Below are 15,741 nucleotides of genomic sequence, written 5' to 3' on the forward strand. Positions count from 1 at the left end.
TCCAAACTTGAATTTTGTCCACTAATATATTTCATTAGCTTCACTGTAGTGTCTAAAATGTAACATTAGCTTGAAAGCAGAAAATCAATGAGAACAAGGTTATTTTTCCATGATAATGTTATGATGCACTTAACATTAGCTACATTACTGCACTGCATTTATAGATCAGTTAGATTTAGCCATTTAGTTTTCCTTTAATTAAGCTTGGTTGACCATCAGCTATAAAGCTGCAGCAGGATGGGTATCGTTAGGATTTTATCGATACTACTACTCTTATCGATACTCCTTATCGGTTCGGTTCTTTATCGATGCTCTTATCGGTTCTCTTTCATTACTAAATAATTGCTTTTTTTTTTAATATTTTATTTTTAAAAAAAAGAAAATTCAGAATAGGATTAGAATTTGTTTATATATTTTAAATATAACTAAATGTTGTTTCTAGAGCAGCAACAGTAATGTTTACAACAGCATAGTCACTATATAAACTCAATATCTCACTGGAAGCAAATCTAAAATGTCAATAAAATAAAGACATCAAAATACTGAGTGAAGTTTAGAAATAATGAAGAACACAGACATCAGTCAATATCAGTCATTCCTCCTGTCCTCTGTCCTCCTCCCTCTGCTGCTGATGTGATTCACTGCCTGCAGGTATCGCTGGTAAAGAGAGGAGGCTGGTTTGTCTCAGTCAGTAGCTAAGTTTACAAGAATTTGCCAAATTTTAAGATACATGGCAAACTAAGCTAAACCGTTAGACTACATACAGACAACGTTCATTTTAGCTTGTTTGGAACTATTCGCTATCAGCCAAGCTAGCGTGCTGTGCTTGTGTAAAAACAAACTTCTGCTCTCCTCGACACAGACGGGGCTGGGAAAGCAGAGGAGTCTGTGTCAGATGGGAGACTGCAGTCTGATAATAAAGTACACCAAAACGTTAAAAAGCATCAATAAAAGAACCGGTAATGTTGGAGCTTATTATTACTACGGTCTTTAATAATTTAGCCGCAGGCCCATTTAATACCGAGTTTCGGTACCCATCCCTAAATCAGTCATATAAATTGGACCCTCTCCCACAGCAACCCACATATCATTAGCATTAACTTGCTGAGCAATTTGAAAATTAAGATAATTGGCTTAACTGTGTTTTAGACATTGAAAATTTGCCTTATTAGACTTGCCAATAATGTTAAGATTACATAGCTTTTTTGCAAGCTAACAATAGCTATCATTACAGTAGCAATTTATCAGAGGAATGCTAGCATTAGCTTCAAGACTGTCAACTTGACAACCCTTGGGTTATTATTACCGTATTATTATTATTATTATCATTATTATTATTATAATTAGGCAGACATTCATTGCTCCTGGGGGGAAATCTGTCTAGCATGTCATCCAAACATTAATTCAAATCATCTCCTAAAATTACAAAAGAACCTGGGTATCTTGCTTACTTGACATAATGATCCATCTACCTTCATTTGAAGTCATTACCTCCAGAATTTGCCCCTTAAATTTGTGTAAAAGAATTGAAACCCCAGCAGAGTGATAAAAACCATGGCTACAGTAAATTAGATTCCCCCATTGACTTTTCCAGAATTTAACATCCAAATCACAAGAATGTGTTTTCTGAAGAAAAATTAAATCAGTTTCGCAGCTCTTACAAAATAAAAAAATAGCTTTCCTCTTTACCACATCACGCTGTAACACGGACTCAGGCTGAGTGGGATCCATGTGCGGTTTATTAAAACACAGAAAGTTCAGAGTACAGACAAGCATGGGTCGAATAACCAGGGCAATCAACAATATCAAATGCAGGGCAGTAAACGTGGTATAACAGGCAGAGGATCGGGGCAGGCAGCAAACAGCAATAGAAATAGTCCAGGCAAACACAGTGGTAGGCAGGCATCAAAGATTCGTACAGAGGTAATCCAAGGCAGAGTCAAACATGAGCAGAACAACACAGGAAATAATAATGCTCAGAAATGTAGCCGGGGCAAACAAGACTTCACAAAGAGTGAACACACACCGGGCTTAAATAGTCTGAGTGATATGGAACAGATGTGCAGTAATCAGTCCAGGTATGTGGGCACTTGGGAAATGTAGTCCAATAATAATACTCAGGCGAGGGAGACCTCCAGTGGCTGATTGGGGAATCTTCACCGGCATTCGTGACAGAACCCCCCTCCCACATCCGACGTCAGGGTCTTCCTCGAGGTGGAGGGGAAGGTGTGAGTCCTTTGAAATTCTGCGATGAGATTGGGGTCGAGGATATCATCCGCCTTGACCCAGGACCTCTCCTCCGTACTGTACCCCTCCCAATCTACCAGATATTGGATCTGACTTCCCCAACGTCTGGAATCTAGAAGATTTCGCACTAGAAATGTCTCCTTGCCATCCACGATCATGGGTGGGGTGCCTGAGTCACTGCCTTCCTCCTCCACCCTCGGACCACCGGCAGGTTTCAGCAGTGAGACTTGGAAAGTGGGAAAGGATAGAGGAAATCAACAAACTCACCTTGCGATTGTGTGTTTGAGGGGGTCGTGTTGGGCAGTCAGATCTCAAATGTCCCACTTGGCCACAATATAGACAGATATGTTTCCTGATGCACCGTTCACGCTCCTCTTTGGAGAGATGAGTTCGACCGACTTGCATGGGTTCAGAGTTATCACTGGGTTGATTTGTTTGACTGAGAGGGCTGGTAAATCGGTTAGGTCTCCTGGAGCAAATTAGATTGTCAATGCGAATAGCGAGGTCAATGAATTGGTCCAGGGTTCTGCCTTCATCACAGCAGGCCAGCTCTGATTGCACGTCAGTGTTTAATCCTTGACGAAACAGCAGTTTTAATGTGTCTTCCACCCACACAGTTTGCGCAGCGAGAGTGCGAAAAGACAGAGCGAATTCAGCTGTGGTATTTCTTCCCTGACGAAGCGCAAGCAGTTGTTCCCCAGCACTCCTTCCTCCCTCAGAATGTTCGAATACTTCTCTTAGTCATTGAATAAAATCACTGAAAGTGGTGCGGTTTAGTCCTTGATTGGCCCAGACAGCTGTTGCCCATTCCAACGCCTTTCCCATGAGCAGTGAACACACAAGAGAGATCTTACTATCATCAGTTTGGTATAACGAGGGCTGTTGAGCCAGGAACATAGAGCATTGCATAAGAAAGCCCTTACATTTGGTTGCGGTGCTGTCAAATATGTCTGGAAAGGCTAAACGTGGACTGTGAGGCATTATGACTGGTACCTGACTCGCTTGAGGCGCTGGGGAAACGGATTCAGGTGCAGTCCGATGGAGACTCTGTACGGATTTCACCAACTCCTCCGTTAGCGTGGTGAGTCAGCCTAGTTGTTGTTGGTGAGATGCCAGTAGGTTCGCTTGGGCAGAGAGTTTGCTGGACAGATGCATGAGGACCGCTGGATTGGTAGTTGGCAAAGTCTTCTGTAACACGGACTCAGGCTGAGTGGGATCCATCCAATCTTCACCAGCGTTCGTGACATGCATACCCCTTACATTTAAAGACATAACAGAAAACAAACTAAACCTAAAGCCCATAAATGGAGAATTGTTTTTATATATATTACCAACAACTGAAAAAACTGTAAGATAGCTCTACCTTAGAAAGAGATGTGATATACAACCAAAAGAAATCATGGAACATTGAACAAAGTGGTATATAGATCACAATCTTGAACCTAAATAACCATCTTTTAAATATAACAAAATATTTGCCATTATAGAAACATGTTTAAAAGAACTGGCTAAATGTATTGAAAAGTCATCGATAACTAAAATTCGAAACATGAGTGTGGAGGTGAAGATGTGGTCGAGCGCCCGTCTGGGGAGAAAGAAAGCAGTAAGGACATCCACCTGAGATGAACTGTGACTAATTACCATCTCTATGTTCTCAGTGTGAGTCAGGGAAGATAAAAAGACGGCCAGGTCACAGAGAGAGGAGAGACACAGACAGACCATAGTCTTCGTGTCTGAACCCTGAGAGAGTGTCTTGTGTTGTGTGAAGCTGAAAAGCGTACTGTTTATTTGAGTGACGCTGAAAAGCCGTGTTATGTTTTGAGTGAAGCTGTACAGCGATTGCTGGTTATTTGTGAATAAAAAATAACTCACGTGAACTGTGGAAACTTGTACCTGCTTCCTCCTTTATCTGCCCAACCTGAACCTTTGTTACACTGGTGCAGAAACCCAGGATAAAGGAGGAAGCAGGAACCGGTTTCCACGCCCTCACCTCCACAATGATTCTTAATTTCAGAGCCAACTTTGGCACTACACACTGTAGCTGGCCCATTTAAGAAGTCAGTATATGGCCAAATATAAGGCAATTATTTAGTGGTCTAATCAAGTATAAAGTAAAGTAGCTGAATACCGTTGTACATGGAGAGGAGAAGCAGAAAGATGCAAGACATCCTACTTCACACCAGAGTATTCAAATCTATTCCCATCAATCAGAGCAAACAACCCCCAGAAAGAGGCTTTCTTTCCCTCATCCCTGGCTTTCTTGACTAAAGGCCAAAGTTTTTCTCTTGCGGCCCTGTCCTCTGGGGATAAGGCCTCTTTGAGTCACAACTTGTCAAAAAGAAACCTACAACCTCTGGCAGCTTGCCAGACAACATCGCAGAGATGACGGAGCGCAAACAGGATAATTATGAATCTGTGTGTACCATCCTTTATTCTCGGGCCGAGACGATGGGCGATATCCACTGCCTCCTCCATTCTGTCACTGATGCCAGGTACCACGTGGCTAAGGATATCGATTACCACACTTTGGACATCGTCACCATCCTTCTCCTTCACCCTATGCAGCTTTAGTGTCCACCTCCTATTGTACCGCATACAGTCTCCTACCTCATCTTTTAGAGTTTTATTCACCTTTTTAAAGATCCTGTATCTCAGCAGACATGACTTCTGCACCTCTTTGTGCGTCGTTACCTCAGTAACAAGCTGATGTACAGCAGAAGACAAATTCTCAATTTGCTTTGCTGTAATGCCAGTTGTCGTGTCAATTGTTGAAATTTTCTGAAACATCTCGTCGTACTTGCCGGAGAGTTTGCAGATAGCAGCCAAAATTTCAGCAGATGTATCACCGCTCTCCCTGTTTTCTCGTTTGGTCTTTTTCGGATGGGGCTTCAAGGGAGTATCATTCAATACATTCTGATTGAAACTGACCAGTCTGCTCAGTAGACAGTAAATGTTATAAAGCATGGAAATATGTAAATAATCATTATTTACAATCAATAGGATGCATTTCTTTGCATGATACATTGTCTGCATTTATACAAAAGCCTATGTTGGCGTTAGGTAGCTAGCCAGCTTTATCAATAGCTGCTAGCTAAATTTGGTGGATGATGACAGTAGCTGTTTATAAAATAGACTGTACATTATAAATTTGTTGACACAATTCAGCATTGATTTGATGCACTGCGTTATTTGTTATTCTCAAATAACCCAGCAATTGTCATTTTTAACCCAGCATTTTTTAGAGTGTGTGTGTGTGTGTGTATATATATATATATATGTATACACACAAAGGATATATTTAGCTAATAAAATATTTGAAAATCTAAAAAAGTGTCATCTCAGTTGTGGCAGCACGCAAAACTCCGTATGCCACTTCAAATTTTATTTTACTTTCACTTTGTCAATTCAATGACGTAAAGGGAGGCATGTGTCAATTAAAGGGATAAGCGAATATAAGGGCGAGGCTAGTGCACCGGGAGAGAGACGTCACAAGTGAATGCAGTTCTCATGAGAGGGTTGTCGGAGAGGAGTGAAAAGTATGGGTACCGTGTGGTACTAAAAGATTAACAAATCTTACCGATCTAAAACTTTTAAACGGTAGTGTAGGTCTAAAGTTAAGTAAAATCTTTATGTAAAGAAAATGTATAGTCAGATTACTTCTTTTTTTTGGGAGGGGGGGGGATTTTTCCCCCTTTTTCACCCAATTTGGAATGCCCAATTCCCAGTGCGCTTTTAAGTCCTTGTGGTCGCGTAGTGATTTAGACCTGCGAATAATCCTCACATGCAGTGTTGCCGTTGCAAGGGCCACCATCCTCCTGGCAGTTGTCCTGACTATGATTCACTTTCGGCCAACCAGTTGTCAAATCAGCATCCTTCCATTAATAGTAAGCATCCTTTCCCGACACCTAAACTTGGTAATCAGATAACTAACAACTTTATGACTACCACAGTAACACACAAAGCATCCTCATCCTCCAAGAAGACTACATTCCCTACAGCTCCACCTCCTGTTTTTGTAACTCAACAGCTAGTTGTCCCCATTAGCATTGGTGCTTGGTCGGGGAAGGCTATTCTAGATACTGGAGCAAGCTACACTCTGGTACATGAGAGCCTTCAGAAGGAACTCACCACACAGGATACACTCCACCCCTGGTCTCTTGGTCCTCTATACCTAGCAAATGGAAAGGCTGAAGTACCCTTAGGATGGCTTAACATAAAAATTCAACTACACAACCAAACTTTCACTATAGTTTCTGTCCTGTCATCCAAAGCTCTTGCCTATGCGGTTGTCTTGAGTTTGGATTTCATGTTCTTCAGAGGATGTTCTCCAGCACCACATCTACACCACTTATCAAGTGTCCATCAAGCAATGGCCATATCGCATGCTACCTGTTAAACAAGCAGTAGTAAGAGAACAACTCGAGGAGATGCTGAGAACAGGAGTAGTACCTCATTCCGGTTGGGCCTCTCCTGTAGTTCTAGTCCCAAAGAAAGATGGGAGTCTCTGATTTTGTGTGGACTACCGAAAGGTTAACGCCATAACTGAGAATGATGCCTACCCTCTTCCAAACATCGCCGAGATTCTTGAGTCTCTTTCGGGTGCTGCCATTTTCTCCACAACAGACCTCAACAGTGGGTACTGGCAGGTATCGATGGACCACAAGAGTAAGGAAAAAACTGCTTTCATTACTCCTTCAGGGTTATATCAGTTCAACGTCATGCCTTTTGGATTAAAGAATGCTCCAGTAACTTTTCAGAGATTAATGGAGAAATGTCTGGGAGAGGCAGTATATGTTTTGTCTACATCAATGATATAACTGTCCACTCACCATCTGTAGCTCAACACTTCATCGACCTCCAGACTGTTCTCCACCGATTGAAAAACTCCAGATTAACCATCAACCTGAAAAAAGCAAGTTCTGCCAGAAGGAAATTACCTTCCTAGGTCATGTTGTCAACATTGATGGCATCAAGGCTGATCCAAGTAAGGTTGAAGCTATAAAGTCTTACCCCGTACCACGCAACCTCAAGAAAGTTCAGAGATTCCTCGTATTGGCTGGGTGATACCACCGATTTGTACCCAACTTTTCTCAGATCACTGAGCCCATAAACGCTCTGAAAAAGAAAGGGCATTCATTTGTTTGGTCCCCACAGTGCAAACAAGCTTTTCAAAAACTGAAGGCATGCCGAACCTCACCTCCTATTCATGGACACCCAAATCTCAGCCTACTTTTCATTGTGTACACGGACACCAGCGACAGTGGTTTAGGTTCCATACTGACACAACGAAAAGACCACAGTGGAGAAGAGGTGATTGCTTACGGAAGCCGAAGCTTGAACAAAGCAGAAATAAATTACTCTACCACGGAAAAGGAATGCCTTGCAGTTGTGTGGGCACTAGAGAAGTTGCAACATTACCTCGAACCCAAGATGTTTACAGTGGTGACTGATCATTCCACGCTACAGTGGGTACTGAGTTCCGTAAAAACCACCAGCCGCCTCATCAGATGGGCCCTGCAACTGCAAATATTTAATTTCATTGAGTACCATAAGGGAAAATTAAATGTGGCACCTGACGCTCTCTTGAGAATTCCCATCATACCCGACTGCAGCCTGTACTCCAGCTGAAAGGAGGATCCTGAAATCCCAGTCTCTGCTGTTGTTATCTGGGAAGAACAACACAAGGATCCTGAAATCACAAACATATTCAAAACACTGGCAGAGAATCACAACATCCTGAACGAGCGATGTGTGATCGTTTAAGATAAGCTTTCCCACAAAACTCAGCTTTGATCTAACCATTTTCGATACAGAGTTTATCTCCCTCGCAGCCTCATTCCTACAGTTCTCCAACATTACCACTCCAACCTATGAGTGGCCATGTAGGAATCTTCCAGACATAAAAACGTCTTCAGGATGTAGTATTTTGGCCAAGCATATGGAAGGATGTAAAAAATCACGTCAAAAGATGTGTGAAAAGTACGGGTACCATGTGGAGTGAGGCTTATGTTTTCTGTCAGCCTGACGCTTCCAGACACGCTGTCTTCATTGAGTCCGTGAAATGGGGCGACGCACTTCATTCGCAGCTTCATTCTTAAGCCGTCCAAATGTGAATGCACGGTCGGATATAGGATCATCCTTGAGCCCACTGCGGTCCCAAAACACTCTTCAGTAACCTTGCGATCTGCTAAACTTAGTCAGTGACACAAAGCCGTTCTCTCACACAAACATTTTGGCACACACGCTCTCAGACACACACACACACACACACACACACACACACACACACTTACCATTCAAATCCACACTTTTGATGTGTGACTATTGGGGAGAAGTGAACGCTCTTTGTAGCTAATTTCCCAAGTTACTGCAATATTGTTTTTTTTGTGTGCGTGTATGTTTTTGTTTGGTTTGAATCCCTTCTTCTACTAATTGCATATTTAATGTGTTCTTTTCATGTACAAATTTGGAGTTAATGTGGACATGTGAGTCTGCTGTTGCGGAAACCCACTTACTACAAACTGTGACCCGTATCTGCATGGATTCGCATCATATGTATTGTATGAATGTGAAAAAGAAAAACAACAAGAAAAAGAAAAGAAATTAGAAGTTTGGGACTGGAACTATTGTTCAATGATCATTTATTTATTTATTTTTTGAACAAATTATCTTTTGACTTTGTTATTTGAGGGGTGTTGGTTAAACCCTTTTACGCTCATTAAAGTGTTGAAAGGAAGAAAATTCAGACTCTGTACATTTTTGTTTTGTTGTATGTAATAAGTGGTTTTCATATGCTATCCTGGGTTAAATTACATTGTGACAGGCATAAACCTTTCTGGCGCCCGAATTTTTCAAAAATAAAATAATTAAAAAACAAATACAAATTTTAAGATTAGGGCGGCCACCACCGTTACACAGTCTGTGAATTAAATTATGGGACATGCGCACAGTTGTAGAACAGACTTGAGGAGAAACAATGAAGGTGTTTCATCATGTAAATATATTTAAGCAAAACAGAATGATGATCGGACATACCCTAATAATGAGTAGATTCAATGACAGCATTCCTGCACAAGAACCAATGTATTTCTTTGCTGTTCAATGTTCAATTGTAATGAACAATTTTGGTGAACTTTTGTGTTTACATGCACCGTATCTTTGAGTTCATGTTTTTATTTTGTATACAAGGGCGTAGCAGCCTCTTTAAAAAGGTGATTCGGTCACCCACACTTTTTCAAGCTAAACCCATACCGGGTCCAAATGGTGGATTTGTATACAGTATTCTTCACGTTTTGTTACTTTGGGCAACCATGAGCCGAAACATCCCTTACGTAATAGGTCGTCACTCAGTCTAATCAACGCAGCTCCATTCATTTGAGATGCTTTCAACAATACTCATTCATCCATGATTTTTATCGGCATTGATGTTGATCTAAATTAATAATATAGAGATGAGGAACACACAAAGAGAGTTATTTGTCGGCATATCGTTCTTGATTGTCAGCATTACGTGAAAAGCACTGCAGAAAAAAAAAAGGACAATCCTTCTTTCAAGCACACATTGTAAGTGGAGTTTATGGCAGTGCCTGTGTCTTCATTTAGCTATTCTTTTTACATTATGCTTGTGAGTTAAAAGTTTGATTAGTACTTTTTGCCAATTTGAGCGGATTACTAGATCTGTGTTAAATATGTAAAGCTATTTTTAATATCAGCTACTGTTTTTTACCTCTGTGTTGGTGTTGACAAACTGTAGGAAAAAAGATAGATCTGCTGTGTTTTTAGAACACTTAGGCTTTTTACTGAAGTCAATAGATATGTAGACATGCTTTTTTATACATGAATACTACTGACATTATTGAAACTCATAATTAAAATAAGCCTATTATTGTTGACTTTTGATAAAAGTCATGCTCAGAAGCTCACAAACAGTAGGGAAATGATAGATTTGCTTTGTTCTTATAATGCTTAAAACCACTACTAAAGTCTCTTTGTAGATCTGTAGATATACAAATTTTAAAGGATTAAAATTTTCTTTTGATTGTTGATTCAGTGACTAACTCATTTCACACAAGACATTCATTTGTCACCACCTTTTGGCATCACCAGAAAAGATCACTGAACGAATCATTAAATGGATCTGAACGAATTTTGGTGAACGTAGTCAAAACATTCGAGCCACTTGGATAAATTTAAATCTGACAATGCACAAGCACAGAGTAAAAAATAAAATTGTGCACATGCACAATTGTCATTATTGTAATTTATTAAATAATTTATTCAGGACCAGCCTGAACTCAAGTTTACTGTCATGTGTGAAACAGAAGCAAGTGCTCCACAAGAGGCCCTTTATTTTTGCAGCAAATTTAGCAAAATTTTGCAATTCGTTTGCAATACTTGAATCTTTAAAAAGCTACAAATACAAGTATATAATACTTAAATATTAATATAATACTTATGTCATACTTGTATATTAATATATACTGTAAAATATGACTAATGCACTGTAAGTGTTGGATTTGCGCAAGCCACGTACTCACTTTAAAATGACTGCTATGCCCCTGTTTGTATATATTTTTTGTTTAGTATTTTGGTAACACTTTACATTATTGTTCCCTTTGTTAAGGGTTTATAATAGGGTTCATTAATGGCAAATAACTCATTTACAAATATATTATAAATCATTGATATTCAGTTGTAACAACATGAATGAAAAGGGCAACTGTCATGCAATACTTGCCAACAGGGCCGTAGCTAGTGGGGTGAAAGGTGGTAATTATTCTAGGGGCCCAAAGGTCCAGAGGACCCCACAACAAATTAGAAACTGAATTATTTGAATAGGTAAGGGGCCCAGAGCAAGATACAATCAGGGGGCCCAGAATTCCTTACTACGGCCCTGCTTGCAAAATAGTGAGCCAGATTTTATTATTTGCTATATGCTGTGCATGAGCATGAAGACCTGAAAAGTGTTTTTGCTTTGGGTCTAGGTAAAATCATTATTATATTTTATATAAACATGACAAGGAATGTGACAACAAGTGAGCCAAGACATTACAGTAATTAATTTAAACACATTATGACATAATGTAGCATGATGACATAATCCCTCTTTTTAATCTCACTATAATGGTTTATTTTTGCTCCATTGTGTCATTAATCATGAATTAAGGCATTTGGTATGGAGACAATATGCTGCTACATATATTTGCACACACAAAAAAGAAAGTATTGCAAAAGACAAAGCTGTATTTATTTGCAAAAAACAATGTAAGTTGTAAACTAAACCAAAGAATTGAGATCCTTTTTTATATCTGCAACAGACTTTTGGCCTCAATTCTTTTGCAAAACTTCCCTTTTCTTTGAGTTTTACTTTGCAGAAAAAAAATGTTTTTCTTTGCGATACTCCTTTTAATGTTCGCAGTACCTCTTTCCTTTTGCACTTCATTTCTCTTTGCGTTTCACTGTGTGGCACTGTTTTGACATGGGGCGGCGTTTCGAGTATGATGACATCACATGGGGCGTGGCTTATTCACAAGGTCAAGGAGCATACACCATGAGCCCCTAACATCAAAACAAACAGATGCGTTCAGCAGAAAAGGTATGTCTGTGATTTGAGGTTTGTTACATTTTCTCTCCTTTTAACAAAAAATAATGTTACATTATGTTCAAAGCTGAAAAATCTAATTTTTAGAGTGAAAGTCCTGTTTACAGTGCTTCTGTTACATGTTATTAGCTTTCAACGCTAATATCATCGGTCTGTGCCATTTGGTGTTACTGTCTGCTATTTTAATCTTATCTAAGGCTCCCTATCTGTCACTCACTCGACATTGTGTCGATGTAGTGACACTAGGGGTTCGCTCGAGAGCCCCAATCACCTCTGATTTATTCAGAAAAGGCCAATGAGAATTGGCGAGTTGAATTTGCATGCCACTCTCCACCCCGGACATACGGGTATAAAAGGAGATGGCGTGCACCACTCATTCAGACTTGTTTTTGCACGCATTGTGTTCGTCCCGTCACCTCACTTCACGTGCTGCTGGATTTAAGGCGCACATCAGCGGTCTCGCACTGTCCAGTGTTGTTCTCCCCCTTGGCGCTTCGGCAGCTGAGTTCATAGGTGTAAAAGAGCAATTTCATAAAAGAGCAATTTCCTCTAAAAGAGCTCGCACAAACGATTGCCATCTTTTTAAAGATGTCCTTTTGCCTTTGTGCTACTGGTTGCGGCCGTTATCTCTCCCCATCGGACGGCCATGAAATCTGTCTCGAGTGCTTGGGTCGCCAGCACGCTGAGACAGCATTTGTGAATGGGACATACTCTCACTGCGAAAATATGCCCATGAGAACGTTGCGTTCGCGGCTTTCTTCTTTCTTTATGAAGCAGAGAGCCACACGGCTGCTCCCCAACCCGGTCCATCCTGTGTTGAAGCACAGGCGGCAGGGGTGGAGAGCGCCGTGGGCGATTTGGGGGCAGCTATGGGAGTCTATCCACCGGCTCAGTCCCCGCAGACCTCCCATACCCCAGCACGCTCGTTCTGCCCGGTAGAGTTCACGAGCGAGGCAGGCGGTCTGCCTCAGGGCAGATTTAATGTCTCGTTCGGGGCTCGCGATGACGATGAGTTATCGGTCGCAGCATCAGAGGGTGGGCTGCTGCTTTCAGAAGCAGACGAGTCTACTGAGCTCCCGCTCTCATGCGGTAGAGCTCAGGATGAAGCGGACGCTGAGTTAGCAGCCGTGCTTGCCCGAGCAGCTGCGAACATCAAGCTTGAGTGGAACCCTCTGCCCTGCCCTGAGCATTCGCGGCTGGACGATTGGTTTCTGGGCTCGGAGTGCAACTCACGGCTGCGCCGCGCCCCAGTGCCTTTCCTCCCGGAAGTGCACGAGGAGCTCACAAAGTCGTGGAAGGAGCCTTTCTCCGCCTGTACACGCTTCGCGGGCTCGTCCATCCCAACTACCCTTAACGGCGCGGCCAAGGGATATGTCAAGCTTCCCCAGGTAGAGCGCGCTGTGGCGGTGCTCCCTTCCAAGGCTTGTCACTTTACTTCGTCATTAATGGCGAAGGCTTACAATGCCGTGGGCCAGGCCACCTCCGCCCTGCACGCCATGGCCATCCTGCAGGTCCACCAGGCCAAGGCGCTGAAAGATCTGCATGAGGGTAGGACTGACCCGGGGTTGATGCAGGAACTGCGCACCGCGACCGACCTCACTCTACGGGCAACGAAAGTCACGGATCGCCCTGGATCAGACAATGTCCACCTTGGTGGTACAAGAGCGATACCTGTGGCTCAACCCTGCAGAGATGTGTGATGCCGAGAAGGTTCGCTTTCTCGATGCACCCGTCTCCCAAGGGGGGCTTTTCGGCGACACTGTCATGGACTTTGCCCATCAGTTCTCGAGTGTGAAAAAACAGACGGAAGCCATCAAACATATCCTGCCATGGCACAACTCGACTGCCTACATGCCTCCGAAGTCCCATGCTCTGCCTGCCCCTTGCCAAGGCTGTCCTCCTGTGGCGTCGGCCCCGGCTCCCCCACCATCGGAGCCTGCATGGCGGCCTCAGAAAAGAAGATCCTCCCACAGGAGGATGGCACCGACTGCCCATCAGCCGGCCACTAAGAACCCTGGATGGGCTTCGAAGCGGCCCTGAGATGCCAGGGATGAGGTTGCTGACACCGACTGGCCTGACCCAGGTGAGCGCATGGGCTCCCCTCCCACCCCTGGGCCACCACGAGGCGAGCACGCCTCCACCTGTAACATTGCCGGGTGTCCACTGGGCCGCGGCACCCAACTCATCGGTAAAAGAGATGTTTCCTCACTCCCTGGGTCATTCTGTTGTGCTCAACCCTCTTGGACCTTGCTTTCACGACAGCCAGGCGCTGAAAATATTTTCGGTCAGCGAGTGGCACCTCGCGTCCCCTTGCTTTCCATCAGAGGGAAGCCGGCAAACAGTTAACTTCAGCAGTTCTCGGGGCCACTCGCCCACCCCAACTGCCACCCACTGTTGCAGGCCGGCAGAGCAGCACAACAGCCCTGGACGGTCTTCCCAGTGGGGTGTCGGCTCTGCCTTGCCATGAACCACCCACCCCGGGTATGATAAAACCAGTCGTTCCTCTGGTGCCATTAGTGCAGAGGCTGGGAGACTGGCCCATCGCAATGGCTTATCAGGACGATCAATCTAGGCTACGCAATTCAGTTCGCCAGATGCTGCCCAGGTTCAGTGGCATTCTCTTCACCTCGGTGCGAAGCAAGGATGCCTCGGTCCTTCAGGCGGAGGTCGCTACTCTTCTGGGGAAAGGAGCGATAGAGCCTGTCCCTCTAGCCGAGATGCACAAGGGCTTCTACAGCCCTTATTTTATCATGCCCAAGAGAGGGAATGGGCTGTGCCTAATTCTGGATCTGCGTACCTTGAACAAGGCCTTACACAGTCTTCCATTCAAGATGCTAACGCAGAAGCGCATCCTGGCATCAATGCGACATCAGAATTGGTTCACGGCCATCGACCTGAAGGACGCGTGCTTCCATGTGTCGATCCTTCCTCGACACAGACTGTTTCTTTGGTTTGCCATCGAAGGAGCGAGCATAAAAGGTCCTTCCCTTCGGTCTGTCCCTGTCCCCTCGCATCTTTACCAAAGTCTCAGAGGCTGCCCTGGCCCCACTAAGGGAGAAGAGCATTCGCATCCTAAATTATCTCAACGACTAGCTGATCCTAGCCCACTCGCGAGATCTATTGTGTGCGCACAGGGATCTTGTGTTTCAGCACCTCGACCGACTGGAGCTTCAGGTCAACCAGGAAAAGAGCAAGCTCTCCCCTGTGCAGAGCATCTCTTTTCTTGGCATGGAGCCATGATGACATGCCTAACAAAACCTGAAAACCTTCAGGCGGAGGACAGCGGTGCCACTGATACAATTTCAGAGGCTCCTGGGGCATATGGCATCCTCGGCGGCGGTACTGCCCCACGGGTTGATGCATATGAGACCGCTCCAACACTGGCTACAGACTGAAGTCCCAAGGTGGGCATGGCGCCATGGCACCCAGCGTGTGATAATCACGCCAGGGGTTCCCTTAGAGCAGGTCTTGAGGCATGTAGTTGTCATGACAGATGCCTTGAAATTGGGCTGGGGCACCATGTGCAATGGGCAGGCAGTGCTCTGGACGGGGCCCCGCCTGCAATGGCATATCAACTGCCTAGAGTTGCTGGCAGTATCGTTGGCCCTGTGGAGGCTTCGCCCATGGCATACATAAACTGCAAGGGCAGCGTACGCTCACGTCGCATATCACAACTCGCCCCCCACCTCCTCCTTTGGAGTCAGCAGACGTTGAAGTCCCTGCGAGCCACACACGTCCTGGGTGTCCTCAATCGTGCAGCGGATGTGCTCTCATGACAGGTAATGCTCCGCAGAGAGTGGAGACTCTACCCCCACATAGTTCAGTTGAATTTGGGAGAGATTCTGGGAGGCACAGGTGGACCTGTTCACCTCCCAAATGTCCTCTCACTGCCC

The 15,741-nt window shown here is 43.9% G+C and overlaps 1 long non-coding RNA gene across 2 annotated transcripts; it reads right to left on the minus strand.

Moving 5' to 3' along the window:
• Positions 1 to 1,726: 1,726 nt before the first annotated feature.
• On the minus strand, positions 1,727 to 7,747 carry LOC127424764 (uncharacterized). 2 transcript variants are annotated; one of them, XR_007894511.1, is made up of 6 exons: positions 7,666 to 7,747; positions 7,445 to 7,580; positions 7,258 to 7,362; positions 7,077 to 7,166; positions 6,807 to 6,969; positions 1,727 to 3,502 (listed from the first exon to the last, which is right to left on the minus strand). It is a non-coding gene; the product is annotated as an uncharacterized LOC127424764 (long non-coding RNA). The 2 variants fall into 2 exon arrangements; XR_007894512.1 differs by lacking the exon at positions 6,807 to 6,969.
• Between the last annotated feature and the right edge of the window lie 7,994 nt (positions 7,748 to 15,741).

The sequence above is a fragment of the Myxocyprinus asiaticus genome, chromosome 33, assembly GCF_019703515.2.
Source record: "Myxocyprinus asiaticus isolate MX2 ecotype Aquarium Trade chromosome 33, UBuf_Myxa_2, whole genome shotgun sequence".
Lineage (NCBI taxonomy): Eukaryota > Metazoa > Chordata > Actinopteri > Cypriniformes > Catostomidae > Myxocyprinus > Myxocyprinus asiaticus.